The following is a 16,481-nucleotide window of genomic DNA, read 5'->3' as shown; positions in this document are numbered from 1 at the left end:
AGCTGCTTATATAAACTCGTCATTTGTATAAGTTTAAAGTATTATTTATTTAAAATACCTTGATAAAACCTAATCAATTGTTAATTATATATTTGTGCAACCACAGCAATTTGCGGAATCCTTTTAAACCATCACAATGATTTAGCATTGTTGATAGCCAAGAATTCAGCCATCGAGCATGTATAAATATAATAACCGCACAATTTTGTGGGCCTAATTTTAATTAATTCGCTTTTAATAAAATATTATTTTCCGATTCTAATAAATTTTGTTTGGCTTACGTATATAGATAGATACACAGCCTGGGTGAATTGAACACCTTGGGTGTGATTTGATGAATATTCCTTGGTCACTTTCCGCACTTGACATTCCCCCCGGTGAATTTATGTAATTGGCCAGCAGCAAAAGCCGTGGCATTTCATTTGATTAAGGCAGCTCATCAGTGGACATCACATGTTTATAATGCAGAATTACGCTTCATTAGAGTTCAAAATGAATGCAAAAGCAGCAGGCGGCCGCATTGAGTGCGGAGTGGAGCATATAATTCATTGGCTTAATTAAGCTGACCGACTTCCCCGCAGCCCCGTTCCCCGAAAGTGCATCCCCATTCCCAGTAATAAGTTTATCAAATTGCCAGACGAGTGAAAGCCAAGGCAGCAGCAAAATCAGTAGAGTTTGCCGCACTTCATCACCAGTTCTCGATGTCAGGCAAGTTTGCTTATCAAAGTTGGCTCAGTTGGGGGTGGTCTGAGAGGGGTAAAAATAACAAAAAATTGAACCCAAAAAGGGGTGGCTTGTGCTCCACAGCTTTGGCCCTCTAATTTATCACAATTTGCATGTCAGTCACGCTTGTATATATAAATTGCATACAATTTATCAGCCCTGCCCTCTCCTTTCGCATAGAAAAACTTCTGGACGCCAGCTTCCGACTATGTCCTTTGTCCCCCAGTTGACCCATATTCGCAGGACTCCTTTTCCGGGAGCGTAACGCAATTATGCGGGCCTTTGCCATTAGTTTGCGCTATCTCCCCCGAAATGTATGCTACGTACGGATGGCTGTGTATCGATGTCAATCCTCTCGCTCCTCCGGCACTCTGGGGCGGCATTATCATAATGATTCCACGGCGGAATACAACCACCCGTTCAAGGCTATCAAATGCTGAAATGCACATCCTTGATGGCACGAAAAGGTGTGGTGCTTTCCACGCCTTTTGTCTATGCGAGCAAATAGTTTCATATTGCAATTTATTTTGATTATTCTGATTATAGCAGGTCCTTGACTCATATGCACACTTGTATTGCTATGGCTTCATACTCGAACATGCAGATATATATATTTACGTGCGTGACGGTACAAGAGAATTTGAATAAACTGACAGCGCTGACAACGTGCCAGAAAGTGGAATTAAATTTAAATGAAATTGCCAGCCCTTAGTCGGGAGACAAAACGCTGAGGACAATTCACCAGCATGTTCTAGGGAAATGGCGGGAAAATGGGGAAAAGCGGAAAAGGGGGAGTGATGCTGTGGCTGAGCTGCCATCCCCAAAAACAAATGGAAAGCCGCGACAGGCAAACAAGGAAAGCAAGCTAGCGAAGCGAAGCAACAAGAACCGGTCGCCATGACGACGATGGTGCGAAATGGGGGGAGCTGGTGGGGCCTGGATTCTCTATGGCTAAGCATAAATAAGTTGTTAAGCCATCAGTGAACGTGCCCCACACACGCCGTTGGCCACACTGGCCCCAGTGTGGCTGTATGCGTGACGGGCTGTGTGTACGCGCGAGGCAGCGGCATCCTATCAATACGGAAGTGGAAGTTCGCACCACATTTTCAATTTGAGCAAATTGAATTTACGCTGCGCATAGCAGATATGTGCCAGAGTTGCCACCGCGCCTGTTTATCGCCTTCGATGCGATTAGCTTCGAGCTTAACTCGTTGAGAGATAAAACTTTTCATTCAATTTATTTGGGACCCATCCCAAGACGGTTCCCCAGTTCCATATTTGAATCCCGCATTTTATTGTCGGAGTGTGTGTCTGCTTTTGCGTCACTGAGGGAAAAACAACTATGTATCTTTTCGAATGCTTGTTTGATAAGAGCATTTAGGAGTACTTTTATTAGGGGAAGTTAACGAAATATTATTTCTTAATATCATATTCACATTATTGAATGGTCACACCAAGTTGATTTACCATGGAAATCATTATCATCCTTACCAAAAAAAATATGATTTTTAATATTCTTTTTTTTGTTGACTATTTCCGTTTATTCCCCTGTCTTAAAGAGGAGTATTCTAAATTTTCTCTTGGTGTACCACTCCGAGCTTGTGGCAAAGATGAACTCTGTTATCCGCCTGGATACACGCGCGTACGTGTCTGTTCCTCAGAGTTAGAAAGTCTGTCTGTTGGCGTTAGTCCTTTATCTTTATCGGAAATTTATTGCTGCTAACAATTATGAGCGACGGGTAGAAATGGGAGGATGGAGGGTAATTCGCGTAGTCAATCCCCAGATCGTGAGTATCTCAGTTTGATGGCTATCCATTTGATGGTTATCTATAAAGTTGACTAAGCTGCGGCTACAGAAACGATTTAATTGGGGAAGTATTCTAAATATGTATGAGGAGTATTCTAAATTTTCTCTTGGTGTACCACTCCGAGCTTGTGGCAAAGATGAACTCTGTTATCCGCCTGGATACACGCGCGTACGTGTCTGTTCCTCAGAGTTAGAAAGTCTGTCTGTTGGCGTTAGTCCTTTATCTTTATCGGAAATTTATTGCTGCTAACAATTATGAGCGACGGGTAGAAATGGGAGGATGGAGGGTAATTCGCGTAGTCAATCCCCAGATCGTGAGTATCTCAGTTTGATGGCTATCCATTTGATGGTTATCTATAAAGTTGACTAAGCTGCGGCTACAGAAACGATTTAATTGGGGAAATGGAACAGCAACAGCAGCTCCAACGTTTTCAAAACTCATTAACATCCTTTCGGAATATTGAGGTTCCGGAAACCAATCTTGTAACGATTATATTTCCTTTTCAAATGTTCTCTTTAGACAATTATGCTGTCCTTTTTCGCAAACAATTTGGCATGTTAAACACAGTGAAAGAATGGAATTGCAGAGGAGTTCGTTGCAGGCAGACGACGAGGACTTGTTTCCCCAACTGGCCAATAAAGAAGCCCTAAACAAGCGGCGCCACAAGGACGAGACATGGCCAGAAAGAGACGGCGACGCTGGGGAAGAGAGAGACAGGGAAAACTCTGATTTGCAGAGCCACATTTACATGACACAACTCGTTTTGTGGTCGATTTCAATCAGAGCAGCTCCGAGAAACGCCTGACATTTTGCGTTTTCCTCTGCTAATGGGCAGCCACAGGACTAATGAGCAGCCACAGGACTCCGAGGCCAAGCTGCTCCAATTTTCACTCTCTTCCAGGACGATTGAGTGATGCAATCAAAGGGCCACTGCCACTGCCCCTGCTGCCTTTTATTCGCTTTTAAAGAGCCTCCTGCATCATTCGAGCGACAGAAATTGTGTTTGTTCATCGTATTTGCGGCAAGGTGGTTGCAGGTCTACATCAGAAACACCACTCGCCGGTGGTTGATTTCCACTGCACTCTGGCCCCCGAGGGTGGTTTTTCCACTCTCTAGTCCTGCTATTTTCACTAGGCGGCACTGCGGGCTGACTCACGTGCCGCCTGACTTTGCTCCGCAGTGTTCATTATATTAAACAAGTTTGCGCCATAAATGCCGCTGCCAGAGGCGAAGCCAGCAGACGGCCAAAAGGACTGGGGATTCGGTACTCGGGACTCGAAGGGAAGGCAGCCCACACGGGAAAAAATCGTATTGTCGGGGGTTTATTTTTTGTAATTTTTACCATCACATCATTAATCTAATAGTTGTTAGGGTGAGTTCCTGGGAGAGACATATGTATATCAATAAAGCCGCTCGCACTCACACTCCGTTTGCCTTCTCCATCATGAGTTATATGTAATTGAGTAACATAAGATTTTAAAAAATGTAATCATAAGCTTTTACTTGCAAAAGAATTATCAAATAATATTTTACAATTTAAAAAAACAAATTTCTATCGGTATCTTTTTTTATAAACAACAGGCTAAAACCTTTTGAAATGTGTTTTAGGTATGTCTCAACGTAAACATGCTTTTTTAAAAATCTTAAATACATAAAAGGCTCATTAATTATTTATTAATTAAAAGCAATATTAAATGGGAGCAACATTTATCATTATTTCTATTACTTTTCCTAAACCTTTTTTTAAACATTTTTACAAACAAAGTGTTTTAAATAAGGAGTATAAAAATTCCAAGATGCGCACGTCTTTTTTCCGTATGTAGCCAGCAGGGTTGTTAAGTTGCCTGTCGTCCTTGCTGCTGTTTGCAGTAATAAACTCTCGTGCAACATAAACAGAAATCCAAAATGCGACGGCTGGGGGCAGCATGACTCATGCAGGTGTGTTCAACGTGCAACGGGGCGTGGCAGTTGCCAGTTGGCAGTCGGCAGTCACCGGTCGCCAGTCCACCAGTCCGCCAGTCACCTGGTCTTCTTACCTGGCTGAATGGCATATCCCTACTTGGCAATGGGATTTTTATTTCGCTCGGCTTTTGCCGATTTCCCTCCTTATGCCCATTCATGTGTGCTCTCGCCCTCGTCCCTTTGACGCTTTTCCCATGGCTGTTCCCCGTAATTTGTCGAGTTTCCTTTGCATATAAAGCTCAGGCTCAAGAACCCCAACCTCATCCCATGTCCTCGTACCCATACTCGTACTCATCCTCGTCTCCATCCTTATTCCGGTTATCATCATCTCGCCGTAATGGGTTTGCATTTGTCTGGAGCAGAATCCCGGGCCCGGCAACTCAAACACTTGTAGCCCATCGCCAGTCCCTTGTTGGTGTTGGCTGTTATTGTTGTTTTTACCCTGACTTCGATGAGGGTATTAACTTTTGGTCACGCATTTTGCCAGGATATTGAGGAGGCAGGGTTGTTTATGGGCCAAAACAAGACCAATTGCCCGTGTCGACTGATACTGAAATTCGAAGTAAATCAATTCCATTAGAATGTTATTAATAAGTAATGATTATTTTATCTCAGAGATTTGTTTATATTTATAAGTCGGAACAAAACTTTTGGATAAACAATAGAGATTTATTTATAAAAATAAACTATATAGATCTAAAAATAAGGAAGAACGATCTTAGCTAATTTATAGTTAGAATGTTATTAATAACAGTTATTTTATCTAGAGGTTTATTTATGAATTATAACTCATAGAGAAACTTCTTTATAAACCATCAATAATCTGAACAATATAATTTTACATAGTAAGCCTTACAATTAAATATGTATTAATTTATGATTTGTAGAATATCATGGTTAAAGAGCTTTCGAATAATAGCAGATAATTTTTTTGATGTATTTGTTTTGCCCTAAAATTCTTAGAGAAATAGAGAAATAAAAAGAATTGGTTAAACAATTGCTGGCAATATACGAAGGGCATTAATGCGTCACTCTTTACGCTCTCTCTCCGTCTCTCTCTGTCTATCCCTATGTCCTGCGTCCTGTTGGCAATTGCTTGCTTCCTTCCCGAATTTCTGTTGTTATGCCTCTTACACTGCACGAAGATTCAGCGTTTATTGAGCTCGTCAAATATTTGCATATCATAAGGCGACGACGCAGCATCGTTTATCATCATCATCATCGTAGCCACCATCATCATCGTTGTCCTTGTTGTCCTCGACAGTGGAGAACAGCTGTTGGACAAGTTGTCCTTGCTCCTTTATTGCTCTTGCTGTTGTTGTTATTGTTGCTGATTGCATTTCCATTTGTTGTTGCTGCCTTGTTGTCCTTGTTTGCGTGAAAAACTAACGAAACCACCCCACGCATTCAGCGTTTTTCAGAGGGTTGCTCGATCGCCTCGTCGAAAATTGGGGAGGATATAGCACACATAGAGAGTTGTATTCGTATGTCTGTGTCTGTGTCTGTATCTGTGCGAGTGTGTGGGTTTCATTCAGGATGCGTCGACGGCGGCGGCAGCAGGACCAAAAATCAATAAATTCGGCACGAGCAAGTCCATTTTTCGGCAAAATGCCGGCTGTTGCTCCTGCTCCTTGTTGTGGCCGTTCGTTCATAGAATTTTCTATGCATTTGGTTTAAGGGAAGGTCCCTGCTAATGCAACCCCTCCATCCCCCGGGGACATCCCCCCGCTCGCCCTCCCAGGATACCTCACTCTTTTCGCTTTCTGTGTCTGTGGAAAAGGCTTTTGCCAGCCAGCCAGCCGCCAAAGTTGCATTAAACTCTATTACAAAAGCGCTAAGGGTGGCCCAAAAAGAGGGAAAGTTAAAATAGGGAGAAAGGGCGCTGGCGAGCCAAATAGAAAGGGGCCTCAAAGCGAGGGTGGCATTCAACGCCTCGACGAACTGCATCAAAGGAGCCCGCGGGCGGGGGCAAAGCGAATGTTTGACATTTAGTCCCTTGCATTTGAGCCCGGCTTTATTTATGTTTCTAAAATATATAAATTTTCCACTTTTCAGGGCCTTTCTCCGCACACCCCAACATGGCGTGTTCCCTTCTGTCCATTTCATTTTATTTCATTTCTCTGTTTTATTTGCCTATGCAAAGCTTGTAAATCCAATGATTCATTCCCACCGCCCACACCCGCACTTTGAAGGCAGAGTGACAGAAACACTCCGGAAATTATTCCAATAAATAAGAATGGACTGTGACATTTCTTTCGTGTGGTCGAGTGGAAGAGCCCGCCCCATTTCGCCGCATAGCCACCACCACCACCGCCCCCTGGGAGTTTGGCTCGGGGCGCTAATGAAAAAATAATCAACCGAAGGAGCTAAACAAGGAGCAGCGCAGCTCATTTCGTATGGATTTTGATTGTGTGCTAAAATGTGCTCGGAAAAGGGGGTCCTGCAAGGTCCTGCGAAGGGGGATGACTCATCCGTCCATCATTTGTCAACTGAAAGTCTGCGCGGCCTCATCATCTATGCGGGGCCCACTCTCAATGATTAAAATTTACAATTACCAGAGCATTAATTGATATGCCATCAAATTTTAGGGTTTTCTGTGTACCCACGATTCAATTTGAGGGGATTCTGCAGGAGATAAATTTGCCCATTCTCGGAGGTAAAGTTAGCAAAGGAAAGTTTGGCCATAATACCGGTTGAGATTGTTTATGCTTTTTGGTTAAACTTGTTCAGGCCACACAAAAACGATTGTACAGAGAAAAAAATATACTTTTCTTTTATTGAACTGCCAATGGAAAGGGTTTTATGTGGCTTGGAATACCATAAATACGGATTGAGAAATAAATTTCAGGAACCATTGAGCCGTTAATTTGTTTTCATTTAAATTAAAAAATACATACATTTAAAACCTGTCAGCACAAATAAACTAAACTAACAAATAATGCTTTCATATTACTAAAAATGTTTCAAAATAATACAGGTATGGGTATGCAGCAAATGTAATTATTTTTAAGCTGCACAAAAGAAGTACTCATAGCGGATGACATAGAATGACCATATTTTTCTAGGATAAAGTTTGGATTTTATATTTTTTTTATTTATCATAAAATGTAGGTGTGTAGCAACTGAAACCCATATAAAACTGCCCGAAAAAACACCACAATTTGATGACAAATAATGGCAATATTTTTTTATGTGAGTATCTGCCGCATATGTGACTCCTTCTGCCCCATTTTCCACCCATTGGCCCGCCCCTGCTTTTCTCGGGGGGCAGACAGGCATGCAGTATTTATGGTATTGAAACACGCAAAAGTTCAGTTCGAGTCAAATCGAGAACTTCAAGTGGTAAGCGCATACACACACTCGCACACCCCCTGGCACACAGTTGCATATGTGAGTGCGCCATTTTGCAAAAAGCTTTGCGCCTTCTTTGGGGAAAAGAGGGGAATGGCAAGGGAAAGGCAAGGGAGTGGGAAGGCATACAGAAGGGGAAAGGAAGGGATGAGGGCTGGAGGCCCACCCTTGGCAAGTCGTGTCCTTAACTCCAACTTCTGGCCAAGTCTCGCATCGAATCCCATTCACAAATACAATAGCAATCACACAGACAGAGGGCCATGTGGAGCTAATGTATGCGTGTGCCCGTCTTTGTGTTTGTGTTGCGTGCCCTGCAGGGGTGATTAACCTTTGATTTCGCCCCACCCCCCAACCACATTTTGCCACTTTTCAACTTCCCTCTTGGCATTCGATGCTATCGCCGACTGATTTAACATATGGCCCAGAGCATGGCAAAGAGATCCATGAATGAATATCTATGCGACAGTGATTCGACTGTGCCAATATCCAGTACGCCTCGAAAAAATAATAATCTTGTCTTAATTATCAATACAATCTTAAAGTACAAGGATATATTAGTTAATTCATAACATTTATCAATAAACGTTCTTATATCCCTTCCTAAGATGGTACAAAGTATGCATTCTCATAATAAACGACAAAAGGGGGATGTAAAAACAAATATCACATTGATCAAACTTCAAAGAATGTACATTTGATCCTGCCAACTAACCTCTGACGTGAACCATCAATAGCACATACCTTTTGCCAAAGACTTCAGGGGATTTCTAGGAATCCCCCATTGGCTTGCACTTTGCTCACCCAGATTTCCACTGATTGGCCATTTTCTTTCGCCTGCTCCTGTCGCTGTGGTCATGGTAACTATTCGAATATCCAGACAATAATGGGGCTGATTGATTTCCGTGTAAGTGGATTTGCCTAACGGATAATGCGATTATTGGCTTTTATCGAGTGAGACTCTCCATTTGCCGATTTGTATGTGTGATTGAACGGCACGCACGAGTGCGGTTATCGATAAGCGTTTATCTGGAAGGTAAACCGAAGGGAACCAAAAGAAATGATATTAGCAATTACGGTTGAGGTGGCTCTGAGGTGTTAAACGTTAGCCATTAAACAAGAGGAATGCCCATTTAAGTTTCCCAAAGCATGAAAATAGTCATGAGTACTCCCACAAAATTTTATACAAATAAATTTCAACCTCCTTCCTCTAGTAATCCTTGAAAAAGTCGCACTGTCATCATCTAGCTGTCTGATATTTAAGCAAACAAAGTGAAATTGCAATTAATTCATGGCCAAATATTTGCTTTAAACTATTTACTCTTCCTTCTGCCATTTTTTTTTTGGCCAGTTTCGAGTACAAGGGCTTATTTGCATATCGATTTAATTTCATGCAGAATTGATGGAACGCAAGTACCTATGAGCAGCAGTTTCTATGAGGGATTTTCTCATAATTGCAAATTAATTTGCATTTTAATTAATTTCTGGTCAAGTCCCAGGAGAATCAAATTGATTGCAAACAAGGGAAAAAATGAACGAGAAAGAGAGAGCCCTGGAAAGCGAATAAAAGCAATTATCAAGGAATATGAAAAGTGGGGGAGATCAAAAGGAGGCAGATGCTGCAAAAATCAACAATAGCGTCGAGTACGAAATTTACAATTGAATGCGTTTCAGTGGTAGGAGCAGGAGCAACTGCAGCCTCCATATACATCCTCTTCATAGGATGTATATCTAGGGGATGCCTAAGCAATTAATGTAATTCGTCTTTGTGCCCGACGCCTTAATGGCATACAAATTACGCATACGCCGCGTGTGCAAATCACCCAAATGGGCAGGGCCAGGGGAAGTGGAGGTGGGGAAAAACTGGGGCAGATTGCTTTACGCTCCATTTAATTTTCGGTAAATATGCCAATAAAAATTGTGAAACACGATGCGGCCCTCAGATGAATATTTGCTTTTAGGTCCCGACAAACCCACACACACACACCCATCCCTACAACCCACCGGAAAAGGTCCTTTTGGCCCGTTTTTCTTCGTTTTTCTCCGTCTTTTTGCATTTTAAATTGTCCCAAAAACACACTGGGCAGCGATAACTGCTTGTGGACAGAACGAATATTTCGTTTAATTAAAGCTGACCTGGGGCCCATCAGGTGGAGGTAATTGGCCGGGAATAGGACCTGCACGAGCCACATTAGCTGGCAGGACCTCGTCATGTCCTGGCCAAAGAGATATGGCAGCATAGAAGTCGATTTTAATGTGAATTTCGTGTCGCACAAACGAAATAAATTTCAATAAATTCTGGCCAAAGCCGAAGTGTGGGCGGGGGGCTGGGTTCTAATAACTTTTAATTAGTTAACCATGTGGAAGTTTTTCGCAGCGAAACTAAAAGCAAATTTGCTGTCAGCGCAGTTTAGTTTTGCTCTTTGGCTTCTGCGGCAGGTCGACAAGTGAATTATTAACGCCTGACAGGTAAAAGCCAGCTCCTTCTTTGTGTATATATGTGTGCATATTTGTGAGAACCCCCTTGATGCCAACCCGCAGGCTGGAATTTTTCGGCTGCCAGCTTAAGCGTTATAATTAACTGCGACACAAACATTTTCGGCACTCGGTTTTCGCCTCCTTTCCAGCTGTGGGAATATATATTTTTGTGTGGCTCAGGCTAAACCAATTTGCCAGGACTTAAATTTTAAGCATTATTAATGGCTTTGCGGCGGGGCGGGTGTGCAGATAATGCGGATTTGAGTGGGGGAGGAAGTGCGGATGCTCCGTTGGCGTAATCACAGGAAATCTTGGACTGCTGCCGCCGAGCGTGGGTCAACAGCGCATAATTTCGGCGGATGACTTCAGTCTTATTTTTCAATCATCCCCTGGGTGCTCGAAGTATCTCAGGGGTTGGTAGATACTTTGCGGTTTTCCTTGATTTTAGGAATGTATAATGCATACGGTGTTAAAGTTGATCGACCTTTTATCTCAATTCTTTATTTTACCTAAACAACATAAAAATATGTTTATATAAATAAACAAATTTATATTTATTTCACTTTTATAAGTATGTTTATATTATTTATAAAACAAAAATAGTTATATATTTTCAAAGTAACTTCTAAATAAACTTCTCAAACTTCTTCCTATAAACTGGTTTTAAATTTTTTTTTTTTAAATAATTACTTATATTTTTGGTTTTACACAGTCCCAACGGCAAAAATATTCCTTTCATAAATTTTTACCTATAAATTTCTTCCGCAATGTTAACTTAATGATTCCAATTTAAAATTCTAAAAATATATTTTTTACAAAATAACAATAAAAATGTATATAGATAGTTAGTAAATTCAGAATTTTCGATTATTGTAGTCCCTCTAAAGTATTCATAGCTGTCCAAAAATTTCGAATTCGACGGTCGCCAGTCAAGTGTGCCAGAACCACTGAGCTCTTGACATGAGCAAGCGATTAGGGGATATAAATAAAAACGTCTGACATTTGCCAGTTGAACTGCAGAAAAACCAACCAACCCCCAACCCCTAAGCCCCCAGCCTCCCCGCACCGACCCTAAACTAATTGTTTGCTTTGGGCCAGCAGGCCTGGCAAACTTTTTCGATTACAAAATTGTTTCGGTGCGGGAAGGCCTCGGCCGGGCGATACAATTTTTAGAAATTTCCATTATCCTTTCGGCATCACGTCGGCGTATGCAAACATTTGCCATTTGCCAAGTTGGCCGAAAGGGGGTCGTTATGGGCCAGAACTATTCAACAGTCGGTCAGCGTTTTAGTTTCATTTGGCCAAAGCAAAGCGAAAGCAATTTACACGCATTTCGGCGCAGAATGAAACGTGCCCGCCACTAAAATGTTTATGAGCGCGGACTGCGAAATGTGAGAGTGCGAGGATGAAGATGACCATGGCTTGGGGAGGGATTCAGGATTTCGGGGTCAGCAGATGGAATGGCCAGGGCGCCAAGCCCGAGCTGATGAAATAGAACAGAGCCGTAAACCCGAAAAGCGCAGGGATGGGATGGATGGGGCCCGCAAGTCGGTCAAGAGGAGTTGGAGGAGTCTGCCTCAAAATCCCTCACGCCCCAGGGCTCTGAGTGGGTTGTCTGTTTAGATAGTGTTGCAATTGTTCTGCTGCTGCAGCACTAACCCTTCAGGATCCCCTCGCAGTGTAGTTGCCTGCTTAGCAGAGCTCTTTTCGCTCTCCTCGCACAGATTGCACAGCAATCTGAATTAGATCTGTTAGCCGGTCGAACAGTTTTCCCCGGCAATTTTCAGCAGCTTAGTGAAATATGCATGGTGAAATCAATGAAGCAGAAAGCCAGAAATATTCATGCAACACAAAATTCCAACTGCATTGGCCATGTCGAAATGCAAAACTGGGGCTTAGGGGTGCGATTAAATGGGCCAACTATATTTCTGGACTGGACAATTGCACAGCTAAAAAATTGCAGCATACTATCCGGCATATTCTGGGAGATTTGCATCTGGCAAAAAGTGAAAATAGCTCAGTTTTAGCTTTGTGAAATTAACAAACTTCAAGCTGCTTTTCAGTCTGCTGCTGTTCAATCGAGTCGACAACAATCGCCAATTCAACTTGCCCCAACTTTTGAGATCCAACTTCTTCGCCCTTCCCCATCCCGTGTAAATTGAAATACTTTAGCCGGCAAAAAGTTGCTCACAAGCTTACAAGTTTTACAGTTTCCGTTCAGTTTCACTGGGTATCTGCTCATAATATTTGCCATTAATAGCGAAAAATGTAATTTATGTCACGTCCCAGACGTCGAGGAAAATGCGCGCTTTATTTCCTTGTATTTTGTTTTATTTTACGGCACCAGGCGCCCTAGTAAAAATATTTTGAAAAGCATTTGGCTACGTGATGTTCGTCTTAAACTGCAGGATCAACGGCCGGTCACGTGGGCGTCGTTTAAATGGGTTCGAGGGTTCCTAGGGACGAACCTTGGGGCGGGGGTAATGGTCGAGGGTTAAGGGTCAAGCCATGGCTAGTTAATCAAAGCTGTCTATGCTTTATGGGGCTGCTTACTTAATTTAATTTTAATTAACATTTCACAGGACATAAAACTGTAGATTGGTGGTAAAACACCCTTTTTGGCGGGAATTCGAACTGGGGTCACTAATAAATATTGAGAGCAGCAGAAGTAATAAATCTTAAGTTTACTTTTCTACTACTTTAATAGGGTTGTATATAATTTTATGTTCGTAACAATATAAAAAAAGGCAGTATCCTTTATTGAATTGTAAATGAAAGTAGTAACAGTATATAGGCCTTTATTATGGCATATGTAAAATAATACTCTTACAGCACAGTTGTAATTGTATACATTAATGGTCACACACATTAAGCTACAATTTAATCGACATTCGAAATAATCATTCATTGAAGCACTAATTAAATAAGTTTTCAATTCTGTAACTGGCTATAGCGTTATTATGTGTACATTCTCCGAAGGACATAAATACTACCCGAGCAGTGAAGGTAAACTGAAATTCGAAATATTTAATGGTTTTCCGGCCAATAACAACAAAGCCAGCAGCCACGGCAGCCGCAGCACTCATTTATAATGTAAACATAAATAACTCTTACGGCAGGGATCCTTCAACTATGAGCTATGTGGCCTTGTGTGCGGATAAACCATTGAATTGAAATTGTAAATGAAAATAAAAATGAAAAGTTTCACGCACACTCGCCTCGGCAATTTATAAATACAAATATGCAAAGCCATATTACGGCAAAGGAGCTGAGGAAACATTTCGCAATTCAGGCGAAATTAAATTGCCAATGGTCAAGCCTCTCCGGTTTCCAGCAGGACATAAAAGCCGCAAGGGTTTTTCGGGTTGAGTCCGGGCATAGAAGCAATATTGATGGGAAATAAATTCAATTTTTTTGTTGCGATGAACTGCCTGCCTTAACTTGTTTGTGTAATCGATTCTCCTGGTGGCCGGAATCCTGGCAAAGGACGATGGGTCCTTGCTGATAATTGATAAACGGTGCCAGCAGGCGGAGCTGTGTGCACCAACTACCATGGAAATTCTCCGATTTAATGTGATTTACACTTCAACCTGTGCTCAAGGTGTGTGCGTTCCATGGGCTTGGGGCAATAAAAATTCCGGAATTCCCTGTCCGGCATCGTTTTCCACTTACCCCTCCGGATTTTATTGAGATATTCCCCTCGCAGTCCCCGTATTCGGGGGCTAAACGAAGAGTTTTCCTCCCATCGCTTCGCATTAATTGTCGGAGGAGTATAACCTTGACACATGTCTGGCCCCGGGCCTTGGGAGAACTTGTACGCTTGGCTACCTCGGGCTGCTCAGCCTCCACCTCCTCTGGAATGCCTCAACCCTGTGGTTTGCTCAGCGCCGAGGAAACCACTTTTTTAGGGGGAAACATGGAAATGTTCTTATTGCTTTACGCTTCAAGACATTTTCCCACAGTAGTGCTTAATTTAATTTAGCCGCCGTTCTCTCGCAGCTCGTCTTCTCGCTTTTAGTTTGAGTAAAAGTTTCCGGAGAAACCTCCCACCCGAGTCTTGCTTAATTAGCGCTTGATATACTTTAACATATGTGGAGTGCAGGCTCTGCACTACCAGAAACAAGCGGCCTCCTTAAATGCAGAGCTTAAATTTTCAATGCCTTTCATCTGCAAAAAATGGTACTCACTTTTCAGTGGTGAAAAATCTCATTATTTGCGGCGTTCAGGCGGAATTATTCCGAACGCCTCTGAAGATTACATTGAACGCGTACGGCAATGTGTAATTTAATATTAATTCCCTCTTTTTCTCTTTTCCACTTTGCTTGCAGGCCTGGCCATCGCATCAACTCGAGGAAATGTAAGTAAATATAATATCATAATTTCCCTGGGAGCTGGCGACGCAGCGCGCATTTCACACGACCAACTCAGAGTAAATATCTGAATAATTTACAGCCCTTCTGGGGTATTTGAATTAATTTCTTCAGTCGCACACATTCGGGCATTCCTTCTAATGGTGCGACGATCGGCGGAGAAACGAAAGACTTAAGCAACGAACTCGCTGATCGCGCTCCATGTTCGGCGAAGATAATTGCGAGACTCTCAAATTATGGTTTATGGACTCGCTTGTGCGTTCCCCGGTTCCTCAGCGGCTTTATGGCATTCGGCACGCAAGGGGTGGGCCGCTTTTCCGAACCCCGAGCCCCGAGCCCCGAACCCCTTTTTAAACCTTTTTATCTTTCCTAACGAGCGCTCGTACTCATGTACTGACCAAAGTTAATGTGTTTCTTTTTCCTCCCAACTGCCGCACTCCAAAGTGTAGCAGTCTATTGCCGGGCTCTCTTAATGCTTCTTTTTGCCTTAAAACATGTTTGTTTTGCCGGCGGGCCCCGCCCCAGAAGCCCCTCCCAGCGCCATCGAACGGCCTGGGTCACTGACCACAGACAAATTCGAACAACAGTTAACGCTGCCTATCGACGCCGTCGAACCTGCACCCAAACCCCCATCAGTCGGGCTCTCTCTACAGCATCCCATTCGTTCCGTGGCATCCCCAGCCCATGCCCCCATCCCAGCCGCATGTAGCACACGTTTTTCCAGCTCCAAACACCCGGGAAACTGTGTTTGTTTGCCCGATCAGTTAGCGCCGAACATTCCACCACGGCTGAATGAATGAGTCTCGCCTGGCAGTGTGGCCACGGAGAGTGTGTGTCCTGGGTATCCAAGTAGCTGATGGGGCTTAAAATAAAGTAAGAAGCAGCTTCTCTTCTAAGTACCTACTTATCAGGTGCAAAAAAAGAGTCATATGCTAACATTTTAGTAAAATTAAACGATTTAAGGGGTAAAAGTAAAACCATATTGTATCAATAAACATATATTCTTTTCTTATTTTTGTCCGCCAAAACTGTGTTTAAATTAAAATTTATTGAAAACTGTCTCTTCATTGCAAATTCTGTGCTTTCTTATAAAAAGAGTACCTCAGTTTTTCTGTTTTGTTCCACTTTAGTCCATTTTTTGATGTCACCACTGATGTATTACAACGCATTATCATAAGTTGGCCAACTTAAGTTATTTTCAGCAGTGCCACTTTCAACTCAATACATTCCTTGTACTTAGTAAATAATTTTAATCAATATAGACGTTTTTTTTGTTGCTCTGTAACTGAACTTTTTATTTGGTTTTAGGTAAATGTAAACAATTTCCGGGCGAGTAAATAGCATCGCATAAAATCAATTTTATCGACACAAGAAGCGGTAAAATAAAATTCGACCATTTGGCTTCCCCCCGGCGAACAAATATCCGAAAATCCATTAATATTCCTGAAATTCATTGGCGCTTTTGGCCACGCACCGTATTTATTACCTGCATAAGGCGATCCAATTAACAGCATCCGCTCGCTTTGTCGCCGCCCTGGCAAAGCCCCAATAATTACAGCTGATTCGCCTTTATTGTTTGGCCTAATCTCTCTGTTTTTGGTCGAAACAATTGATAAATTAAATGTGATTAATTGCAGGGCCAACTGACGGAAGCCAGGCGGCTGGCGAAGGGGTTTCCAGTTAAGTTATCAAACTGACAGCGGGTGGTAAATGCTAGAGTTGGTAAATTGGTAAATGTTTTTGCCCCGGCGCAATGCATTTATCTGGCAAATGTTTTAATTTGCTTTTGTGG

The 16,481-nt window shown here is 42.4% G+C and overlaps 1 protein-coding gene across 4 annotated transcripts in view; it reads left to right on the top strand.

Annotated features, from left to right (window-relative positions):
* Positions 1–16,481, top strand: part of LOC108036357 (protocadherin-like wing polarity protein stan) — a 51,702-nt gene that overhangs the window by 4,804 nt on the left and 30,417 nt on the right. For all 4 annotated transcript variants that reach the window (XR_007763943.1, XR_007763942.1, XM_017112433.3 and 1 more), the window contains exon 2: positions 14,648–14,676. The gene's annotated coding sequence lies outside the window, so the exon portion shown is untranslated. The remainder of the gene's footprint in view (positions 1–14,647; positions 14,677–16,481) is intronic.

This window comes from Drosophila biarmipes, chromosome 2R (genome assembly GCF_025231255.1).
Source record: "Drosophila biarmipes strain raj3 chromosome 2R, RU_DBia_V1.1, whole genome shotgun sequence".
In the NCBI taxonomy this organism is placed as follows: Eukaryota; Metazoa; Arthropoda; class Insecta; order Diptera; family Drosophilidae; genus Drosophila; species Drosophila biarmipes.
This window is presented reverse-complemented; position numbering and strand designations above follow the sequence as displayed.